Consider the following 24380-nt stretch of genomic DNA (forward strand, 5'->3'; position numbering starts at 1 on the left):
TATAGAGGCTTCGCAAATCCATGAGAAAGAAAGAAAGCAAAATAGAAAATAAATTATATAAAATTCGAAATTGATTAATTAAACAAATAAACAAGTTCACAACCCTTTAAACAGGGGTACCAAGCAATGGGAGAGAAATCAGGAGCAAACTACAATTAAAATTCATAGAATTCATAACTTACTATAAATAGTAAACTTATTATTTATAGACAGTTGTGATGTCTACTAGTGTGCAAGGTTTTCGGTCAAAAATAGTAAGTGTCATATTTGGCTTCACCAAACCGTTCTCCTAATTATTCTAAGCTCTTTTTATGTTGGACACAACTCCTAAAGCCCAACGGATGAAGAGTTATAATCAAACTAAAACTTACTATTTATAGTAAAAACGGAATTAAAATAGGGAAACGACTGTCGATCCGGGGGTATTTCACAAATCCTGCTTGCGCAACCTGACATAGCGGGGTTGGTTGGCTAAAGTAGCTCATTCTACCCCAAAATCATATATTTTATGCATGATAACTTATTCCAGATTATGAGATACGCTAGATCTAAGGTCCGACGGTTCGGATCACTTCTGTCGTCGATCGGGCCTTTTCTTATCCATGTTGGCCATGAAACTGCCCGCAACCTGCTCTACATCACATTGTGGTGTGTGTGAGTATTAGGGTGTGTGCATTAAAAAATAAAAAAAAGCCTCAGAGAGAGAGAGAGAGAGAGAGAGAGAGAGAGAGAGAGAGAGAGAGATGCCCATTCATTGGCCAATGAGGAAGCTAGATAAAACTTTTATTTATGATGCATCTAAACATTATTTGTGTGCCACCAATACAATTATGCAATGTTTACTCGCAAATGATGCACTCTACCAAAGTATCAAACACTTTGTTGGAGTTATTTAATAATCGTGACTTTTGACCCTTCATTAACTCAAATTAACCTAACCAATAAGTCATCATTGAAAAATCAGATCAATTAGGCAACTCTCATCACCAATTAATGAACTCTTGCTTATTAATGTTCTCCCTTTGGCCATTTTCATTAACCATCTATTAAATGCTCACTCATCATTTCTTTAGATGATCAAATATATTTAAGTTTATATTTCTTATTTATGATCCATTTAAATTAAGCCCACAATTAGATAGTTAAGGCCTCGACTGGTAGTAGCAAAAGTTCAGTCATACTTATATTAGACTTGCTATAGTTTTGCCTTTTTAGGTCATGATATGATGGATTTATTACTCATATTGTGAAGCATTTTGAATAAGGATTATTTAGCACATGAAATCGAAAACCTCACAGATGTGGTGTATGAGCGAGTACTAGAAAATGTATGATGGTATATGTGCATTTGTTTATTGAAGTAGGACCATTGGATAATTTTCAATTTTATCCTCATAATAAACATGAGGAGATTATCAAATAAGTATAATATTTGCTTCCCTGTGGAACCATAATTCACATGGTGAGTGGATTAGGTGCTACTTGGATAAGACCTTAGTGGGTGTTACCCTTGTCATGTGGGCCCACCTTTATGAATGTGTTGCATATCCATGTTTTCATTTCATATTAGGACCTTATTCCAAAATTTAAGTAGATACAGATCTCCCGGGACCACATAATTGAACAAGAAGTGATGAATGACCATTAAAAACTATTTGTAGGCCATTAAAGTTTTGGATCCAAGTGATCCTTGTATTATCCTCTAATGTAGGGTCTCTTTGACCTTATCAACGGGTTGGATGGTAAATAAACATCACGGATTTGCTTACAGCTGGCCCTAGGAAGTTTCTAATGGTAGGCACTCAATCACCACTGTTTCTTGTGGTGTGGTCCACCTGGGATTTGGATTTACTTAATTTTTAGGACCACCTCTAAAATGAGCTGGAAAAATAGATGGACAGTGTAAATAGTGTGAATATAGAACACATAATCAAGGTGGCCCCATGGGAAGGGTAACACTCATTAAGGTGTTAACTGGCTAAAACCTAATTGGCTCATTATAGACAGTGAGGCTTGGATGGATAATCATCAATGGATCCCTAATTGTGGGGCCCACTGTCATGTACATGCTTTACATCCACACCTTCCATCCATTTTGACAACTCATTTTAGGGCATGATGCTAAAAATGAAGCAGTCACAACTCCTGGGTGGACCATATCACAGGAAAAAATTGTGATTGAATCCCTACCATTAAAAACTTCATAGGCCACTGGAATATTTTTCTGCCATCTAACCTGACCTGGATGAAGAGTCCACAATCTAAAACTTTTGTAGCTCATGAGAAGTTATTAATGGCCCATTACCACTCTTTCAAGTATTATGGTCCACCTGAGACATGATCTCTTCATTTTCTTGGATCATGCCAAATGAGTTTTCTAAAATGGATGTATGGCTTGAAAATAAGGCAGATACATTGTGGCGGACCCCAATGTCAGGGATCCCATGCACCTCCGAAGCCGCGCGGGTCCAAAAGGGGACCGGATCACGTGTTATCCGAATAGCACCCCAACGGGTGTTAACTTAAACTTGTGGGGCCCAACTTGATATATTTTTTTATATATCCATTCCGTTCATCCGATTTTTCTTTTCATTTTAGAACTTGATCCCAAACCTTAAGTAGATCCAAATCTCAGCTGGACTACACTACTGGAAAAAGCTGTGAGTGATCATTAAAAACTTTTTGTGGGCCACCAAAGTTTTTGTATCAATCTGATATTTGCATTGTCACTTCATCCAGATAATGTCAGATCTTCTCGACATTATCAATGGGTGGGATGAAAATTAAAAGTTGTGAAAACCTTACGATGGGACCTTTGAAAATTTTTAATGGTGGCACATTCAATCACCATTTTTTTCTGTTGTGCGGTCCACCGGAAATTTGGATCTGATTAATTTTTGGTATCACGTCCTAAAATGAGCCGTAGAAACAAATGGACGGCGTGGATATACAAAAATCATCAAAATGGGCCCCACGGTAAGAGTAACACCTAATCCGCTCCTCTTGCCGACGAGCGTAACTGGACAAACGTGTCGGCAATTTGTAAGTAATCATTCCGAAAGTACCTGCGTATCATCCGCCAGACTCTACCCGAGTTTTTCTCCTCAGTTAAACCCTACTCAGCTCAGAAAAAACCTCTTCCCTACCACAGAGAGAGAGAGAGAGAGAGAGAGCGCTTAGGGTTGGGGTTTTCATCCTCGTTTTCTCTTCTTCTTCGCTCTGTCGATCCATCCATGCATTCAAATTGCAGCTGAAATTTGAGAAGATGGAGAAAGTAACAGTACGGGTGAATTTCTTCTCGGATTTTCAGGTAAATCGCGTTTTGCATTTTTTTTCTTTTTCTTTTTCGATGATGTGGTGGTGGTGATGATGATTCTATCACATTTCAGATAGAAATACGTGAAGATGGAGGGTCGGAGTACTGACGTATAGAACCAGTGATTTTCTTGACGGATTTGCCAGAATTTCTTATTGGATTTTGAGGTACATTGCGCATTGATTTTGTTCTTTTTCGTTTTCTTTTGACAACGACAATGACGATGGCTGACAGAATGCGCATTCCAGTTTGGGTTTTCCGTTTGTATAAGTGGGGCTCTATGTTTAGGGCCTGTTTAGGAACCTGGATTCGGAACCCCCAGGATTGGAAACCCCCTGGATTGGCAATCATCCCGGTGTGTTTGGCACCCTGGAGTGTGAATCAACTTTAATTCAAAAATACCTATGCATGGTATATTTACAGGGGTTTGAATTTAATTACTAAATCAACTTTAATATCCCTAATTAGTGAGATATATATGCTTTGCCTGAAAATGATGAAATGGATGGACCGCAAGCACAAGATCATGTCTGAGTGACTAACCAATGATTCTTACTCGTCGATTAATATAGACAATGTTTGGTTGGTGCTGGACAATGTTTGGACGGTGCTGATCATCATTAGTGGGCCATGTGCCCAATAGAATGATAGTGTACGTGACATACATGTTACACCTGCAACTACTGAAATGATTTTAGGTGTAATCCAAGCTCTCACCGTGGATTACAAACCCCCTCAAAGAGGGGATTGGAAACCCCCTGGATTGGCAATCCCCAGTTACTTTATGCTGCCAAACAACCAAGGGGATTTGAAACCCCCTCCAATCCATGGTGCCAAACGACCGCCTGGTGATCCAAGCCGTTGATAAAAATTCCCCTGCTGATAATGATCATATTGGCCCCATTTGTAATCAATTTTATGAAATTTCCCAAATTTTCTACTTAATATCATTTCTATAATCTTACATATTTTAGTATTATATTAATGGGATTTTTTTACTATGAACCAAAATTGGTCAGAAATATGCATTTTACCAAATAATGCCTGGTCGGAAAGGAATTCCATTGAGAACCTACTAGCAGGGGTGGGGGGTGTTCGATCCGCTTTCTTCTCAGTCTTACTCAATGGATCCCCAAAAAGTTTCCTTAGCGGCTCAAGAGGGTTGTGTCAAGGTGATCCGCTATCCCTGTTCCTATTTTTAATCGTCGGCGAGGCACTATCCAGAATGGTGAGAAAGGGTCAAGAAGAAGGCATTATCAGTGGTTTTAAGGTGAAAGGAATGAAGAACTCAATATCACACATCCAGTTCGCCGATGATACACTTATATTCTGTTAAGCAGAGCAAGGTAAAGTTAGCAATTTGCGAACAATAGTCCAATGTTTCGAGGCAGTTTTGGGCCTCAAAGTCAATCTAGCCAAATACAAGATGTTTGGCGTTAATATGAAAGATGAAGAAACTCAAAGTTATGCTGACAGTTTTGACTGCCTGATGGGAAGTTTACCGACAACGTTTGTCGGCCTTCCTCTATGTATAGGGAAACTTCCAAAGCGCTTATGGGATAAAGTTATTGAAAGATTTGAGAAATACCTGGCCAGATGGAAATGCAGATATTTATTATTGGGAGGTCGTCTTATTCTTATTAAATCAGCCGTCTAATCCACCCCTGTATCTCATGTCCTTGTTCAAATGTCCAGTGTCGATTTTGTTAACTCTTGAAAAACTAAGAAGAGATTTTTTGTGGCATGGAAAGGGGGACAAAAAATTTTATTTGGTCGAGTGGAAGGAGGTATGTAAGCAAGTGCAAGAAGGTGGTGTAGGGGATAGAGATCTAAAAACCATGAACAAGGCCCTTCTTGGCAAATGGACTTGGAGACTCGAAACAGAAAGTGAGACATTGTGGAACTCGCTTATTAAAAGCAAGTGTGGCAGCTCAGAGGGAGGTTGGTGAACAAAGGAATCCTTAGTTTACAAAGCCTCAGCTCATTGGAGAGGTATTCTATCTTCAAAGAGGGAGGTTCTCAAATGTATCGGTATTGCTATAGGAAAAGGCGACAACACTCATTTTTGGGAAGATATATAGGTGGGGGATTCATCTTTAAAAGAAGACTTCCCAAATATGTTTCGCCTTGCCCCGAATCGATCCATTCTGGTGGCTGATTGCTATTCTAAAATGGGGACGAAATTGTTTGGAATCCCATTTGCAAAAGAAATATGCATGATTGAGAGAGCGAAGAGTTTGCGGCTCTTCAACGTCGCATCATCAGTGTTAAGCCCGATCAAACGAGTAAAGACAGACTAGTATGGAGACTCGACAGCTCAGGCTCTTTCTCGGTTAAATCTCTATATAATTTAATAGACAAGAACCTTTCAGTTGTGGAAAAGGCTATGACAAATCAAGTGTGGAAATTTAAAGTCCCTCCAAAGATTGCGGCATTCGGTTGGTTAGTTGGAAAGAAGAAAGTGTTGACTGTAGATAACTTGAGGAAAATGGGTATGATAATTACAAACCTCTGTCTTTGTTGTATGGCTGATGAAGAATCGGTGGACCACCTGTTCATTCATTGCCTCTTCATTAACCAAGTGTGGACAACTATTCTAAACTCCTTCAATATCCTCTGGTCCATTCCAGACTCTTCCGATCGTCTGCTAAAAGCTTGGCATGTGCCAAAGTTAGGAAAACAAAGAACTACGGTTTGGAGAATGAGCCTACTAGCTGTTTGGTGGTCGGTGTGGGAAGAAAGGAATGGGAGATGCTTCAACTGTATATCTAACTCAGCGGGATCAACAGTCCAGAAAGTTCAACAACACTTTAGCTGAGTGGGCCTCTAATTGCCTCTAATTTTGTAAACTTAATGAGTTGTAATATGCTTTGAATCGGAGGTTAATCCTTTCGCTATCTCAACGGGAGGACCCTCTTTTCTTGTATTCTGTTTAATTATCAATATAGTTATCGTTATCTCTCTAAAAGAAAAAATAAAAATCAATGAGATCTTGACACTTGAATCGCAAAGAAATGGACGAGAGTACACCCACAAGAATAATAGACTAGAGAGGGAGAAATAACTCTATTGATATTAAACGTCTTCTCACAAAATTTTGGAATGACTACCTCCTACACTCTTTTTAGACCTTAAATTAATTTTTAATGAAAATCTCCCCAACTATTAGATTGATTTGAAATCAATTAAATTGGTTTCAAATCTGTCTAATTGATTCAAATCAATCTAATCTACCTAAGATGGCAACAATCCTAATAATGGTAAAAGAAAAAATTAGAAAATAATCATTAAAATCTTCAATCATATCTTTAAATCAATCCCATATCAATATATCATCCATCACATCCTCCCATATCTTCCAGGAATAGTAAATTGTAGCTTTTGATATTTAGGCCCAGGTATTTCAGTTTCTCTTGGAATTATGTGGTAAAATCCGAATTCCTAAGGAATTTTGCGTAAAAATACCTATATTATATGTTAATTCAAGTCTTGAAGAAATTGACTAGATAGGGTCTTGGGTCGAGTTTGCAATTTTTAAACAATGTCCAAGATAACGCCCAAAGGATGGATGGTTCTGATACTCCAACCATCTTGGCATGTGGACCCATTGGATGGGGGCACTTGTTGATTATCTTGATTTCCTGAGCGACAATAGGGGCAAAACGAACTCTTTGAGGCATTCTCCTTGGCTACTGCCCACCACGGAGTTCCTTGATGCGCCGGCCAAGCATCTTGTGTTTATGTCACATTCGTCTTAGGTTAGGACTATTGATTTTTATTTTTGAGATATCAAGGTTGTAGATATGGCTATTCACTTTTTGGGTGGACTATATTTTGAAAGGCAAGCGGATTGGTGTGTTCAGTGTTTGCGATATCGATACTATCGGCTGATATTATCGACACGATGTTCGTTGGAAACCCATCAGAAAAAAAAAAAAAAAAAAAACAAATGTCTATGTATCGTGTGATATATGGTATATGATATCGCACAATTTTTTGTGATATTACAGATATTATCTACAGATTTATCCACAGATTTTATCCCAAACTCACGGATCTACTATAGATTCTGGCACAAACTCACGGGTCTGCTGTAGCCAACAATCATTCGAAAATAATTTCAACAATAAATAGGTAAACAATGTCGGGCTTGCATTTATTAAAAAAATATAAAAAATAAAGAAAAAATAGGAAAAAGCTTTCAATTCAGAGGGGATTTCAGTACCTATAGAAGTAGATTGTGTGATCAAAAGTAGAAATTGGTGGGCCACTTGATCGATCCACAACGGTGCGCTATAAGTTACACAGTCTCGATTTCCTTACTTTTTTTTTTTCTTCGAATAGAAGCTATATTCAAATTGCAAAGGAGATTTTGGCAAGAAATCTGCAAATGCAGTAGCGAGCCTGCGCTTCAAGAATATGATAAGTGATGTGCAGCGTGGGGGTGAAGGTGTGTAGCCGTCCACGCCCTCTGAGATAATGGGCAAGTATTTAGATGAAGAATCACGTGGATTCACATAAGCAATCATGGGAGATGTACGGTTGCACTTTTATGTGTGATGGTTGGACCGGACTAACGAGAATGTCGGTCATAAATTTTATGATTTATTGTAGAGGACGAACAATGTTCTTAAAGTCTGTATATGCGAGTGATAAGATTAAAGATACAAATTAATATACCGTGTCATCAATGATGTTGGGAGGAAGAATGTTGTGCAATTTGTTACAAATAATGGGAGTGCATTTGTCAAGGTGGGGAAGTATATAGAAAACAAGTATAATATGTATTGGATCCCCTGCACAGTGCATTGTATTGATCTCATGTTAGAGGTGATCATGAATAGGCCATTAGTAAAGACCACTATTACTGATGCACGACTCATCACGACCTTCATATACAACCACACATGGTTATTGACTGCGATGCGCGAGAAGTGTGGTGGGGATATAGTGTGCTCTAGGCCTACACGATTTGCCACAAATTATATCACCCTAAATAGCCTCTTCAAACACAAGCAGGGGCTACAAGAGCCTTTCATTTCTCATGACTACACAGTTTGAGCTAAGAAGGGGAATATAGTAACTTGGAGAATCAAAGAGCTTGTGTTGCGCCACTTGTTATTGGATCACGTAAGCGGTGTAGTCAGTATTCTGGAGCCCATTTATATAGTGTTGATGATGGTGGACAATGAAACGAATCCATCGATGAGATCATTGTATCCCTCTATACAATTGATGAAAGAAGCTCTCCAGGCTAAAGCCCCTAACGCATATAAGTAGGTGCATGCAATAATAAACGACCATTGGGAGAGGACACTTTCCCACCCACTACATGAGGTTGGTAAATACTTATATATATTTTTCGTTTATAAGCTCCAATACTTTACTATTGATGTCTAAATATTTGAATCATGTTGGTTTTCAACGTATTTCTTAAATCCAAAATACCACTATAGTGAGAATCTCTTAGAGTTTTTACAGATTTCTTGCCGAAATCTCCTTTGTAATTTGAATATAGCTTCTATTCGAAGAAAAAAGTGAGGAAATCGAGATTGTGGAACTTATGGTGCACCACTGTGGATTGATCGAGTGGCCCACCAATTTCTACTTTCGATCACGCAATCTCATTCTATTGGTACCGAAATCCCATTTGAATTGGAAGCTTTTTCCTATTTTTTATTTTTCTTTTCGATTTTTTTAGTAATTATGCAAGCACGATATTGTTTGCCCATTTATCGTTGTAATTATTATCGAATGGTTGTTGGCTATGGCAGACTCGTGAGTCTATGACAAAATATACAGTAGATCTGTGAGTCTGGGATAAAATCCGTGGATAAATGGATAAATTTGCAGATAATATCTGTGATTTCGCAAAAAAATGGTGCGATATCATGTGATATATCGCATGATACATAGAAATCTATTTATTATTATTATTTCCGAGGGGTTTTTGACGGATATCGTGTTGCTAGCCAACGATAACGATAATATTGGCCAATAGTATTGATATTGCAAACACTAAATGGAAGCCACACAAATGATTTAGGAGCCCAACAAATTCCCTTACATGCTTATCCAAAAGGTCCCTTTAGCATGGGAGAGTCCAAACCACATCACTACATCTGGAGAAGTATCGATCGACTGGGATCTTCTGCATCAGAGCAAACTGAACTAACTTGGGAAAATCCAATTGAAGTGGTTTTCCACCACACCAAACGTCTTCCCAAAAGTGAATATGCTCGCCCTCCCCTAGAGAAAACAACACCCTTTTTCCTAAACTTTGGAGCCACAGTGGAGATCGCTTTCCACAAGCCAAAAGCCGCACACACACACACACACACACACACACACACACACAGAGAGAGGGAGGGAGAGAGAGAGAGAGAGAGAGAGAGAGAGAGAGAGAGAGAGAGAGAGAGAGAGAGAGAGAAATCCTCTACCTACCAATCCCTTCGTAGACTCCACACTAACCCGCCATTCCTGAATAAAGCTCCACACCATTTTCTGAATAAAGCCAAGTTCGTATCTCCCCTTTCAGTTATAGGCTTGCATGCCCCCTTCCATTTGAGAAGATGGATTTTTTGCTTTTCTTTGCCCCTGTCAATAAGTAGTCGTGCCTTAGCTTCTCGAACCAATCCAGATTTGATTTTGGCCATTTGAAAAAGGGACATAAAGTAATGGGGCATATATGATAGGAAGCCTTTGATTAATGTAAGCCATCCTCCCAATGAAAGGTATCAACTCTTCAAAATAGAGAGTTCCTTCTCCACTCTTTTAATCACCTTGTCCAAAAGATGCTTTGTTGGCTTCCCAATGCATAACGAGAGGCCAAGGTAGGTTGAGGGGAAGCAACCCACACCACACCCAAACACTTTGCCATCCTCGACACCACATCGTTTGACAAACCTATGCCTAAAATCTCACTATTCGAAATGTTGACTTTTAGATTCGACTCTACCATGTAGCACCTTATGATCTTCTGCAAGTTATCCACCACAGTTCCATTATTCTCACCGAAGAGAATACTATCATTGGGGAACTGGAGGTGTGAAATCTGAGAACATGCTTCTGTCACCCTACAACTGTGAATGAGCCCGACCTCTTGACTTTTAGCTAGCATTCCATTTAGAGCTTTAGTTGACACTAAGAATAAAAATAGGGACAGAGGATCACCTTGCCTAATGCCCCTAGATGCCTTAAAAAAGCCTTTTGGAGATTTGTAAACAAGCATGGAGAACACCACTGACCGAATGCATTCTTGAATCCAACCCCTTCATTTCTGGTCACATCCTAGCTTCCCTAGGATATAGTCTAAAATGCCCCAACCAACATGGTCATAGGCATTTCCAATATCCAGCTTGGACGCAAGTCTTGCTTTACCTTCCTTGTGCTTGGGTCAATACACTCATGGGCAATCAACGCGCCATCTTGAATTTGCTTACTTGATTCAAAAGCACTATGGTTTTAGAGAATAACTTTAGCTACAACGCTCATAATTTAAAATTTAAAATTAATAATTAATTTAAGATAAATTTCTCATAATTTTATTTTTTATGGGATTTTCCCTATAATATCCCGAGAAAAATTGTAAAAATATGAAAATTTCCTGTGAAATTTCTAAGCCAAGAAATTGCCGAGAACGAGATTTGTCACTATGATTCTGACAACTGGTAGGAGAGATTTTGCCTGTTAGTTTGAGCAATAGTTTAAATTCGTCATACTTTTGTATTTGTTCATCAAAATAATGAGTGTTTAGATGAGATTCATTTGAATGACCGATGACCAGTTAAAAACAACAAAGCCAGGAAGCATCAAGTTGTGAAGTTCCTTGTTATGAGAGTTTGTGCTAGTAGAGCACATGGTTTAGTGATCCAAACAGTTGGGTTTCACTGCATGGTCAAAAGACTCGGCGATACGGCCGGACTTGTTTTGGCTTGAGTAGAGTTGGGATTCTTCGCCTGGGTTGGGGGTGACTCGTGGTATCAAACCGGATCTAGTGCGACTAAGTCTGGGTCAACTTGAATGAGTCATATCAGGCTTGTCCGAATCTTAAAACCATGCTTCACTATGGATGGGGTTTGGTGCAAGTGTGCGACCCTAACTACCTTAGGCTTCAAATCTAGGTTTATTTTGATTCTTCAATCTCAAATCTTGAATTTATTATTATTATTTTTCAATCGAAATTGAGAGGAATTCAGATTTAATAAGATGTAAAATGAATCAATGGAAGAGAATAATGTAGAAAATATAGAAAGATCTTGCAACACATGCTGGTGATCAACGACTACATATGCTAGAGACGGATTTCACCTCAAGATGAGGAAGAAAATTTTCATAAACTGAAGCTTTATTTTGTTTGATCCTTAAAGGGTTCTTCTTATGGTCTTAAAACATAAAAGATAACCATAATGCAAAGGAACTTACTAAACTGCCCTCACTTAGACATGTTGGTCCCAAGTGAAGGTAATTTTGACAGTTATTATTTGTATTTAAAGCAATAAATATAAATAACCAACAATTAGCTTACTATTAATCCATCCAACAAGTGAGGGTCAATCTACTAGATGTTGATAAGGAAGAGGGGCCTTCCACCCCACTAATCGGCTGCAAATATTATCAATGAGGGACTGGCTGCCAGTGTTGTATAATTGAGCTCCCCACAATTGGCATGCTAAGGTAGTGGAAGGTTTCCTTTCCCTTGGATATTCTTAAGGTCCTGCTGATCGTTCTCTGAAAAGAGTATTTTTAGAGAAGTAAACCAAGGACTTAAACATATTGACCTTTTGTTCGGCTTCACATAAATACATAATATTCTTCCAGGCTGGAAGGGAGCTTTGGGAAAATAGGAAAACATTGTCAGTCGACAGGAGTTGTGATATTCGGGGTCCAAAGTGGTTGGTTCTTAGTAGTGATAATTGGCCAACCGAGACTTGATGATTTATAAAGGTGGATGGGCTTCAACAAGAATAAGAAGATACGGGTGGCTAACATGGAGTGTGTGTACTGACATGGGTGTGTACTAACAAGCTAACCAAAGAAGAAGAAGAAGATACGGAGAAAGAGGATCCCCCTGTCTCAGAACCCTGTAAGGTTTGATGAGGCTTGTAGGCAAACCATTAACCAGAATTGGGAAGTCATAAACACATGTTCCATGACTAGGCATATCCGTTTTTAATTAAATCCAAAGGTGCGAAGGACGACCTGAAGGAAAATCCATTCTAACTGGTCATAGGCTTTTTCAATGTCTAGTTTTAAACACATTATCATGATTTTCTTCCTTTTGAAGGAATGGGTAATTTCATGGGCGACAAGGATGTTATCATGAATGTGAGGAGACGGAACAAAAGCTCTTTGGATTAGGGATATGGGTTTGTCAGAGAGAGATCGAAGACAGTTGGCTAGGAGTTTGGCAATTATTTGATGGCCATCATTACAAAGTCTAATGGGCCAAAAGCTTTTTTTTTTTAATCTCTTTAGAGTGAGGAGCTTCAGTTTGGTTGAACTATTTTAATAGGTGGTCAGACTGGAAAAAGGACTTCACCATATTCATGATGTCATTGCCAACTGTGTGCTGGCATAAGTGAAAGAACTTGTGTTAAAACCATCGAGGTCGGGGGATTTTTCATCGTAGTCAAAGGCGTTCCAAACACCCGCCTAGGCATTTTGGGCCTGTTGCGGCTTCCTTGGAACCTGGTAAGCTGTTTACCTTCGGTGTGCACCTAGGTGCACGTAGCGCCTAGCACCTTAGGTGCACCTAGTTTCCTCTGAAGCAATTGCGCCTTTTTATTATGGGTATCTCATATGTGTGGTTTTTGGGGTATTTTACCACCCAATAAGGGTTCAACAACAAAGGGCTTTTTAAAGCCAATTTCAACAACTTTTTTCATTTCTTTTTAGATTAAAGCTTGAGATATTCTTCCCCCAATTTTCAATAAAATTTCTCATTTCTTTCTTCTAATAATGTGTCAAGATCATCACATTGGACTTCTCGAAAGTAGTTTGAGCTTTCATTTGTGCCATACAAGAGATTTAAGGTGAATTGGGGATTTGGCATGAATTGGAAAATTTAGGTTAGAGGATTTGTGGATTTTGAAAAACTGTATCTTAGTTAAAATTTGGGGATGTTGGCAAATTTGTGGTATTGGATCGGTGAATATTGGGAGATTTGGGGGAGAATGGAAAGTCTAGTGTTAGGATTTGGAGAAATTGAGAAATTAGGATTTTACAATTGGGGAATTTGGAAAAAATTGGGTATATGGGGCTTTGGGCTTCGAGGAATTGAATGATATCGATTTAATTATTAAAAAAAAAAACCTTATATCTCTAAATAATTAATTATCAATATTTGTTATTATAAAATTAAAAAATGCCGCTTGGAATCCCCGAGTGTACGCCCAGGCATTTTGGGTGCTACTGGGGCAGGTGCGTGTGGGTTGCACCTAGCGCCTTCAAGTACATAGGGCTTTTTGTGGGCCTATTTGGTCAAAGGTCTTGAATGCTTCAACATTGGAAGGAATTCTTTAAGATTTCATTACCAAAGGCTGTGACTGATGGTTGAATGAATTGGGTAGATTGAAACAGGTTTGGTCTGGTCCCTCATTTGGTTGTCAGAATAGTGCTTGAAAGTGTTCTTGGATGATCTGATCAATTTGTGATTGGTTCTGACTTTGAGTTTTTTCACTAGTTCCTGGAACTTTCAATTGCGTAATCCTATCTGCATTCTATCTTCAGATGGTGAACTGAAGCAACAATTTGGTATTGTTATCACCCAGTCCAAGCCAATTATTGCAGGATTTTTGGCACCAAATTGTTTCCTCTTGTTTAACTGGTGGCACTCTGCAATAAGACCAGTAACTTCAGTTATGTCCTCTGATTCACGATAGGATTCAATCAATGGGAGATTGTACTAATATGATGCTACAGTTTATGTTTTTAGCATGTTTATTGCACTGCCTCATTGCCTCACTCCTGTTTAAGCTTCTGGTAGAGTCTAAATGCGTTGGAACCTCAGTTAGACGTGTTCCGTGAATCAGCCACTACTTGCTTAAAGTCCTCACTCTGAAGCTAGAAGGCCTCAAACTTTAATGGGCATATCATATAGCTTGATTGTGGACAGGACCATGAGGACTAGGCAATGATTAGATGAGATCTGGGGCAAATGGATTACATGGGCATCCAGGCAGGATTCATGCCGGTCTGGTTTAGCAAGAACTTGATCCGGACACCCCTCTTGGATCATACCCAGCCCCTCACAACAGTTGCTCCAAGTGAACCCTAGTGGATCTAAAAGGTTGGAGTTGTCAATCATGTTGGCAAATAGCTTCATAATGTAAAAATCATTGGGTAAGACAGTGATTCGGAACTCACCTCTGAGACGCCATAGGGCCTTGAGCTTATCCCTCAGTTTCCCTGCATTAAATGTCTTGTCAAAGAAGTTTCCTATAGCATGAACTGAAGGGGAGGTTCATTACCTCTCTCTCTCTCTCTCAAAAGAAGAAGAAGAAGAAGAAGAAAAAGAGAGTAAACCAAAGGGGAGGTTCCCTCGCTTCCTCAACTAAGTCCATTCCGTCTGCGAGATCATCATGTACTATATCTGCCCATCTCCAATGAGGTGTCACCAGCAGGCCTTGCTTGCTGTGGCTCTTTGCATAGTCTCAATCCTTTTACCCTTGATATCCTTCAGTTGATGATTGATTGGCTTCAAATCTTCTTTTTTTTTCCTTGAAAAATTACAAATTTCATTAAGAACCACGGAAACATACAGCTCCAATCATCCCTGGGGGCAGGTGACCCTCTTGCCAGCGCCAAGGATGGAAAACAAAACAAAGGAACCAAAAAGAAACATTAAAACCCTCATAAGAGTGGGAACCTCCTACTGCAAGCAAAAAAGAGGAATGATGCAAAAATGACTGAATCCCAACCTTCCAAAATAGACAGATAACATTGCCCTGCAAAGTCCGATTGAAGTAATGCGTATTCCACATGAGAAGAGAAAATATCCCACTTAATGGCTTCCACAGTCGCAGCCTTCCCTTTGAAGATCCTTGCGTTCCTCTCTCTAGATCCTCCACAGAGTCACAAAAGGCACCAGCTTCCATAGTAGCTTGCCCCAAGGCGAAAAAGGACCAACAGGCCAATTCGCTATAACCTCAAAAACTCTACCGTTGGCAACCCAACTAATTTTATTTGCTGCCAGAAGAATTCCCAAACAGTCCGCACAGCTGAACAGTGCAGGAACAAGTGATTTCCAGATTCCTCAGTGCTCCTACCCAGTATGTACATGTTCAGGATTGCCATATTCCGCTTCTTTAGATTGTCCACCATGAGGATTTTATTTGCTGCAGCCAGCCACACAAAAGCCTGCACTCTAGGGGGAATAGGGAGTTTCCAAACAAAAGAACAGGGGTGACCGGCAGATCTATTATTGCATACCTTCGACATCAGAGATTTGGAGGAAAGTATGCCCCCGTTGGGACCATTTCCAGCATATCCATTCTTCACTTTTGAGGTCAATCTCAACTGCGAAAAGGGTCTCCAGTAGGGCACTAATCCAACATTTCATCATCTCTTAAATTCTTCTGTTCCAAACTACCTCTCCTCCCAACTCCTCATAGCTGTCCCTGACCATAGCCTCTTTATTCACTGCAAGCACAAATAAAGATGGATAAGCCTTCTCCAAAGAGTGAGTCTGGTGCAATGGTTTTCACCATATTGATTCTTCAATTTTGAACTATGAGACCATTTTCCAATCAAAATTGAGAGAAGTCCAGATTTGGCAATGCTGTAAAATGAATCAAAATGTAAAATGATTTAATAAGGCCCTTTATTTCAACAGGATATTGTGAATCCAATTTTTAAATTCATGGAATTTTTTGTTACCAGTTCCTGAGAGTAAAAGCCTTTGGCGCTTCTCTTCTGGCAGTTTGGTGGTCGATCTGGCATGTAGTTGCTGCACACGTGGTATATATGGATGAAATAGGAACCATTCTTTCGTTGGGTCCAATAGTGAAATGGCCATGGACATAATGTCACATCATTTCCTAACTACCTAATCGTGCGCACAAATGGATAATGAAAGACATAAATGGGCAATGATAGTGATGTTTCGAAAAGAAGTTTATTATATTAGATGGTTAGGATAGTCTAATCAAGGCAATTTTTAGCTATTGGGCCATTGGCCAATTGATGTTGAACAAGCATGATGGCATTATACATGTGCCATATTTCATTAATCACCATCAGTTTCATCATATAACCATGTGCCACTTTTATTGATGCAGGAAAATTAACCACTTGCTCTAAAAGCTCGAACTGTTAGAGTATGGCGAATTAATCTCTTTATCTCATAGCCCAGGCCCCACATCGCATGGGTTAGGACCTCGGCCGAACCCCCTTCGTGGGCCCCAAATCACATGGGCCGCCCACCCCGAGTGTGTCCCCACATCCCACGGGCTACCCCACTCGAGCCTGGTGTGAAATGCGCATTAATCATCCCCGGTGAGGAGTCTCGAACACAAGACCTCCGTGGGCCGCATCCACCCCGAGTGTGCCCCTGCATCCCACAAGTGACCCCACTCGAGCCTGATGTGAAAATGCTCCTGCATTAATCACCCCTAGTGAGGAGTCTCGAACACGAGACCTCCTACTTTGATACCAATTTGATGCAGGACAATTAACCACTTGCTCTAAAAGCTCGAACTATTAGAGTATGACGAATTAATCCCTTTATCTCATAGCCCAGGTCCCACATCGCATGGGTTAAGACCTCAGCCGAACCCCCTTCGTGGGCCCCAAATCACATGGGCCGCCCACCCCGAGTGTGTCCCCGCATCCCACGGGCTACCCCACTCGAGCCTGGTGTGAAATGTGCATTAATCATCCCCGATGAGGAGTCTCGAACACGAGACCTCCTCCGTGGGTCGCACCCACCCTGAGTGTGCCCCTGCATCCCACAAGCGACCCCACTCAAGCCCAATGTGAAAATGCTCCTGCATTATTTATGGTACAAATTACAAAAAGATGAAGAGATGTCAATTTCGCCACCCCATGATAGGTAACGACGACTTACTAAGAAAAGGCGCCGAGATGGCAGAAGCTACAATTTAAACAAAAAGAAATTACATCCCAAGAATAAAAGGCAATTTACAAGCTTCAGTAGCCTTTAAAGAGTAGGCCCATTCTGCTATAAAGAGCTTTGCCTTATTAAAGATCTCAACCATCGAGGTACTTGAGTTTTGAAAACATCTACCATTTTGCTCTCCCAATGGAGCCCAAAGGCCTATTAATAGAGTCGACCTCCTACACACCCTTCTATCCTTCCCTAACTCAACATTGTGCCATGCCAAGAGCAGCTCCCCAACTGATTTTGGCATCACCCAAGAGACACTAAATGGGCATAAGAAGCTCATCCACATTTATTGAGCAAAAGAGTAGTGTAAGAACAGGCGCTCAATAGTTTCTGCATCTTCAATACACATCACACAAACGTTGGGGAGCACCAAAGACCTCTTCTGGAGGCTGTCCACGGTCAAAGCCCTCTTTCTCCCAACTAACCCAGCGAAAGCCATTACTTTTGGAGGGGCACTGTAGAACCAAACATAGGACATATAAGCAGGCCTCTCTCCCGCTGTCGACAGCCGAAGCATGTTGTAGAAGGAACGAACTGAGAAGCATCTTGGTTTATCCTTCTTCCACACCATTCTATCATGCTCCTCCAACATTGAGATACAACTTTGAAGGAGCCCCTGAAGCTTCACAAAATCCTATATTTTCTCATCAAGTAGGTTCTTATGACATTTAGGGTACCATATAACAACGCCACCACTTATGAAGAAACACCCAGGAATTGAGATATTTCTTTGCAGCAATAGACTGGCCAACCGCGGGTATGCAACCTGGAGTGGCTCCTCTCCTATCTACATATCCTCCCAAAACTGAATCTTCTCCCCATTGCCCATAGTGAAACAACCCTCGCTAAATTTGCCCTTCAAAGCTAAAAACTGATTTCCAGATGCATGATGCCCTGTAGAGAGAAGAATTCCTAATCCCCATCCTCCGTCCTTGCACCCATACTTGCAATAACCTTTCCCCACATAGATTCTTCTTCCACTCTGAACCTCCACAATAATTTTTCCATCAAGGCACAATTCATCATCACCAAATCCATGACGCTTCCCCCAAGGTTTACACACCTCAACTCAGAATATGAAATTTGTCCCATTCTTCCATTCCTTTCCACAAGAAATCCGGTCTTAGTTTATCCAACCCGAGCAGGATGGATTTGGGGCACTTAAAGAAGGACATAAAGTACAATGGCATGTTAGACATTGCGGCTTTAATTAATGTTAGTTGGTCACCGAAAGACAAGTACCAACTCTTCTGTCTTGACAGCTTCCTTTCAACCCTTTCCACCACCTTATCCCATGAATGTTTCACCAACTTCCTGATGCAAAGGGGAAAAACCAAGGTATGTTGAAAGAAAAGTTCTGGCCTAACACCCGAAAACTATTGCCATCCTCTCAACCTCCACTTTAGGCATCCAGGTGCCCAGAGTCGCACTCTTGGCAATGTTTACTTTCAGACTGGACACTGCTTTAAAGCATCTAATCATCTTCTTTAAGTTGCCCATTATTTTTACATCCGCATCACAAAAGAGGATGGTGTTGTTGATGAACTGAAGATGGGAGATCGGAGGGCTCTCTTTCGCCACCTTGAAGCCACATATGACATTAACTTCATGCTCTTTTTTCCATCATCCTTCCAAGCATCTCAACCCCCACCACAAAAAGAAAAAGATAAGAGTGGGTCCCCTTGTCGAATACCTTTTGAGCCTTTGAAGAAACCTATGGGGAGCCAATAGAAGGCACTCCCAAATCCAGCATCTCTACTTTAGTCGGCAACCCAAACGACTCAACATGTAGTCTAGAAAATCCCAGTCGACTTGATTATATGCCTTTTCTAGATCCAATTTGCACACAATGCCTTTCGTGCCTTCCTTGCAATGAGATTCCATGCATCATGGGCTATGAATGAGGTATCCACAATCTGTTTTTCCGCAATAAAAGCACCTTGGCCGTTCAAGATGACACTCGCAAAGGACCTTTCAGAATCTGAAAGCCAAGGTCGTTGCGAGAATTTTATAAGGCTCCCTTTATTGATCTGAAATCCATCAAGCTATCCACACCTATCACCTTCGGAGTAATGGTAGTGAAAGAAGCCCCTAGCATTGCTGACAGGTGACCCCTTTGATGAAGTTCATCACATATCCTTTCACAACTTTCCAAAGGACTTGAAAGAAGGCCATAGGGAAGCCATCTAGGCTCAGGACCTTGTCCCTACCCAAGGAGTCAACTACAACCTTCTTCCTCAGTGAAAGGCCAATTTGATTTCAGCACTTGAAAGGTGATTAAAATAAAGTTATCCAGCCTTGGCCTCTTCCATCATTCACTTGTTAAAAGATTGTCATAGAAATGCACCACAACCCCTCAAAATCTCTTCCCTAATGCCTTTCACACACAAAAAAAAAAAAAAAAAAAAAGAGGAAGGAAGAAGAAAAAAAAGAAAGAAAAGAAATGAAATGAAAAGGAAGGATATCTTCCTTTATTCATGTTACATTGTTTATGTTGTGTGTGTGTGTGTTTTTTCTGGGGTTACGTGAAAGACAACAGTTTTTATTCAAAGGAAACCACAAAAGTGGAAAAGAATACTACGCCGGGACAAGAAGAAAGAAAAAGCAGCAAAAGCTGCCTACACAAAAGGAACCCTGCCCAACAAAGAATAGATGGTCTTCCAAATCAGCTCTTCAACGGCGGAGTGCTTATCCCGGAAGCACCTCTCATTCCGCTCCTTCCATAATGTCCAAAAGACCGCCATAATGAGCATCCACCATGCTTTCTTCCCCCCGTTCGACTCTCCGGCTTCTTGCCAAGCCCAAAGAAGTGCATCCACCGATTTCGGCATCACCCATGCCACTTGCATAGTTGAGAAAAAGAATTCTCAGACTGCCCAGGCGACAGGACAGTGGATGAACAAGTGATCGGTTGACTCCACATCCTTCATGCACATCAAGCAGGCATTGGGCAGAATGCACGTACAACACATGAGAATGGGCGAGTGTGTGCTACATGGGGAGAGAGGAGAGAACAATGCCATAATGTCATTCATCTACAGGATATATGCAAACCGGAGAGAAAAGTGGGGGCTACTCTCATTTAGAGAATAAACTGACCAAAATACCCTCGGTTGAAGGTCCAGCCACATCTATTTTCTTCCAGCTTGAAATTTCTCACTGACTGATAGCAAGGTCAAAACTGTCCAAACATTACCTTCATTATATATAGTAGACTCTTGTGCACAGAGATATATACATATACGTCAGCTGCAAGATACACACAAGCCAAAGTGAAAAAGGTGCGGGCTACTCTCATCTAGAGAATAAAATGACCAAACTACCCTCGGTTGATGGTCCAGACACATCTATGTTCTTCCAGCTTGAAAATTCAGACTGACTGATAGCAAGGAAAAAGCTGTCCAAACATCACTCACATTATATATAATGGATACACACACACACACACAGTGTGTGAAGGTTGAGAGAGAGAGAGAGAGGCGAGAAAAGTGGGGTTGGTGGGCCACATCGTGACATGTATTTGAAATCCATTCCGACCATCAGATGCATCACCCCATGTTAGGCTCAGGGCCCAAAAATTAGGTTGGTTAGTGATTCAGGTGGGCGACACCAAGGGAAACAATTGGGAGGGGAACACCCACACTTGATTTTTTACAGGGCCCACCACAACGTTTATGTGAAACCCACTCTGACCATTAGACACATTGTTGCATGTTATGTCTAGGTCCCAAAAATAAGCATTGTTCCTTGGTTCAGGTCGGCCACACCAAAGGAAACGGTTGGGAGAGGGACACCCACCAATGATTTTTTACAGGGCCCAACATTATGCATATGTGAAATCCACTCCGGCCATCAGATGAGTCGTTGCATGTTAGGCCCAAGGCTTAAAAATTAGACTGGTCCGTGATTCAGATGGGCCACACTAAGGAAACATTTTGGAGGGTGGGTGTCCCCTGGCCCCCGTACATTGTTTGCGATCATATGGCCCGCTTGAATCATGTATGGGGCTGATTTTTTGGCCATGGGCCTAAAATGGGATGATGCATCTGATGGTTTGAGTGGATGCACATTCAAATCATGGGTGCAGCCCACTTAAGCCACCCCCCACTTTGCTCGCAGAGAGGATCTCTCTTGCGACGGCTCACAGTCACAGGAAACCATTGTTCCATATCTTATACACGCGCGCATATAGATACTCACGAAAACACGCACATGACATCGGCCATCTTTCACCTTTTTAATTCTTTAGTCTGATTAGATTTTGGTTGCAATTTAATTAAATCTAACTAGATTAACTCGTTGATAGTAATCAACCTATGTAGTAGACTATTAGATACCGCTTGCTTGTAATCAAAGTATGTAATAGTCTATTACATTGTGCAACGCCTGTTGGAGTTTTGTTTTCTCATTGCCGGTGCCAAGCCCGGATAAAAGAGGGTTGTGTCAGGTTGGCAGCCAGTATCAAACTTATGCCATGACTTCCATCATGAATTTATGTGTTTATAGTAGCGCCGACTTCCTAGCGTGAAATGATTTTGAATTTTTTCTTCTTCCTGCAGATGGAGTTCTCGATAGTATGGGACAATGCCAATAGCATAAACTCTACCAAGAAGCCATATCATTCGAAAGGTGGGTCAGAGAGGACTTGGGAGGATGCATTTTTTGAGCTGGCCATCATTGTAGCTTTTGCCATTGGATTTTTTTGGTACATGTGGCTTCGCAGAGCACGGGTGGGTCGTGAACTGGATGAATTTGCCGCGGAGTTGCATGAATTTATGGAACGACTAGAGGCCACTGACAATCGACGCTATGAGAATATTACACGGGCGTTGGGACAGTTGGAAGAGAAGTGCCTGGCATTCCGTGAAGTTCTGCGACGACATCGACGGGCCATTGGGAACCGACGCTACTATTCTGTGATGGCAACACTACAGGAGCTGGAGGAGGCTATTTCGAGGCGGAGGCTGCGTGAGATGGGAGAGGACACTTCGGAGCAGCAGAGGCTGGTGATGACCGCAGACTGATAGTCTACCAAGAGTAATGAAATGAAATGTAAGTACATTTCATTTGGTCCGTGACAATCTTGGGACTGAAAGTCTACCAAGAGAGTGGAAATGGAGTATTTATATAATCCATCTATAAGAGCTATGTTTTTTTAATTTTTATTGTTAAGGATATCTATAACAGCTTTAGTGGCCCCACACACATGCAGTAAAAGCTCATCTACATGCCTCACATGTGCCAGCATGGCATGATAGGTCTGAGATCTAATTCACCCATCAGAAAGGCTCCACTATATTGATGCTCTGGCCCAAGAATCAGTTTGGTACACAAGTCTGGTAGGACACAGCAAATCAAATATATGGCTCTGAGAAACTTGGCTGAAGTTTTCCTACCCAATAATTGGGGCCACATGCTGAGTGAACCAGATGTATTTTTGGGAAAATTCAAGGTCAGAACAACCTGACGGATGGATTGGATCTCGCACCTAGTGCCATGTGTGCATGAACTTTATTGCACATGTGTGTGGGCCCAGCAAAGCTCCCATCTACAAATTTAAATATTTAAATCAACGCATGGTTCTAACAGACTGATGACAAACATATGAAGGTTTTGATATAGAAATTTAAGAAAACTCCTACAAGTGAAAAGAAATTATATTGAAATCAAGAAAACAGAGGCAACGAAGCACAATCTTCTGCAATTTTCACTGTATCTTGTCATTATGTGCAGGTGTTTACGCTTGATTTCTGGAGCTAGTTCATGGAGTTCTGATTTGTTTGGGAAGGTGACAGGATTGTGTAGTTGCGGCATGTGAAGCAGCATGGCTAATGGTGCTGATTTTGGGGAACCTTCTGTTTGGAAGAGCAACAGCAGATGCACATTGCTGGGAGGATTTTATTTTTAATTTTTCTGTACATACACTGTTGTACTCCTTTGAGAATGTACATAGAGATCTTTTGAAACTGAATGGTTGGTTATGGGTTTTACATGTATTGTTGTTGTATAGATGTCGTGCTTTATAACATTCTAAGGGTTGGTACGTACATGGAATTGGATAAAGATCTTTTAACTGTATAGTTGGTTTGTATCGAGATCTTTAAGTGGGGCTTCTCCTTTTTCTTCTTTTCCTTTTTCTTTTTTTTCCTTTTTTGGTATGCTGCCTTACATTTCCTGGTATGAATTTGGTTTTGAATGCTTTTTACAGTCATTATGCCTGGAATAACAGCAGAACTAGGTCCTGGAAATCTCTTTTCTTGTGTAAGGAGGTTTGTATGACTTGGTACCAATATCTGGTTTTGTTCTACTAATCTACCAACCCACATGTGCAGCGCTATTTTGGATAGTTTGGTCATTTATTTAATCTTTTATTATTATTATTATTATTATTATTATTATTATTTATTTTTATTTTTTACAGTGGTGCCCTTAGACGACCTAAAAATATCCCAATAAAACTAGCTCTGTAACCTATAGTGCTCACAGATATCACTTCTCTTCCAAGTAAATGTTGGAAACTGACCATACTTTAAAAAAAGTGATGGAAGTGTCCTGATGTAGCCCAGCCCAGCCCAAATGGGACTCTTTTTGATCTGAAGGGGCCCACAGCCGGATGCCCCAAAGAAGCTTTGGCCTCTTTTGGACCTTCGCTTCTGCCTTTTATCTTCTTCTTTTCTCTCTCTTTTTTTTTCAAAGTAAACTAATCAAAGGCCGGAGCCTCATCCATAACATGACCCACAATTTGGAGAGTGCCAATTTTGATTATTTCAATCGAGTGGTTTGTCTACCAGTAATCCTTTCCTCTTTTCTTTTCTTTTTTTTCTTTCCTTTTTTTTTTTTTTTTTTTTTGAACCGAAGATGAACCTGACTGGATCAGGGCAAGTGACGTACCAAAGGAGTCTTGTTTTTTTTCCAGTGAGAGGGAACTAAAAGTCT

The 24380-nt window shown here is 40.6% G+C and overlaps 1 long non-coding RNA gene across 1 annotated transcript; it reads left to right on the forward strand.

Moving 5' to 3' along the window:
* The first annotated feature begins 3069 nt into the window (after positions 1 to 3069).
* LOC131239483 (uncharacterized) lies at positions 3070 to 23522 on the forward strand. Its single transcript, XR_009168244.1, has 4 exons — positions 3070 to 3280; positions 3390 to 3483; positions 22004 to 22496; positions 23178 to 23522. It is a non-coding gene; the product is annotated as an uncharacterized LOC131239483 (long non-coding RNA).
* Positions 23523 to 24380: the final 858 nt, after the last annotated feature.

The sequence above is a fragment of the Magnolia sinica genome, chromosome 3 (assembly GCF_029962835.1).
Source record: "Magnolia sinica isolate HGM2019 chromosome 3, MsV1, whole genome shotgun sequence".
Classification (NCBI taxonomy): domain Eukaryota; kingdom Viridiplantae; phylum Streptophyta; class Magnoliopsida; order Magnoliales; family Magnoliaceae; genus Magnolia; species Magnolia sinica.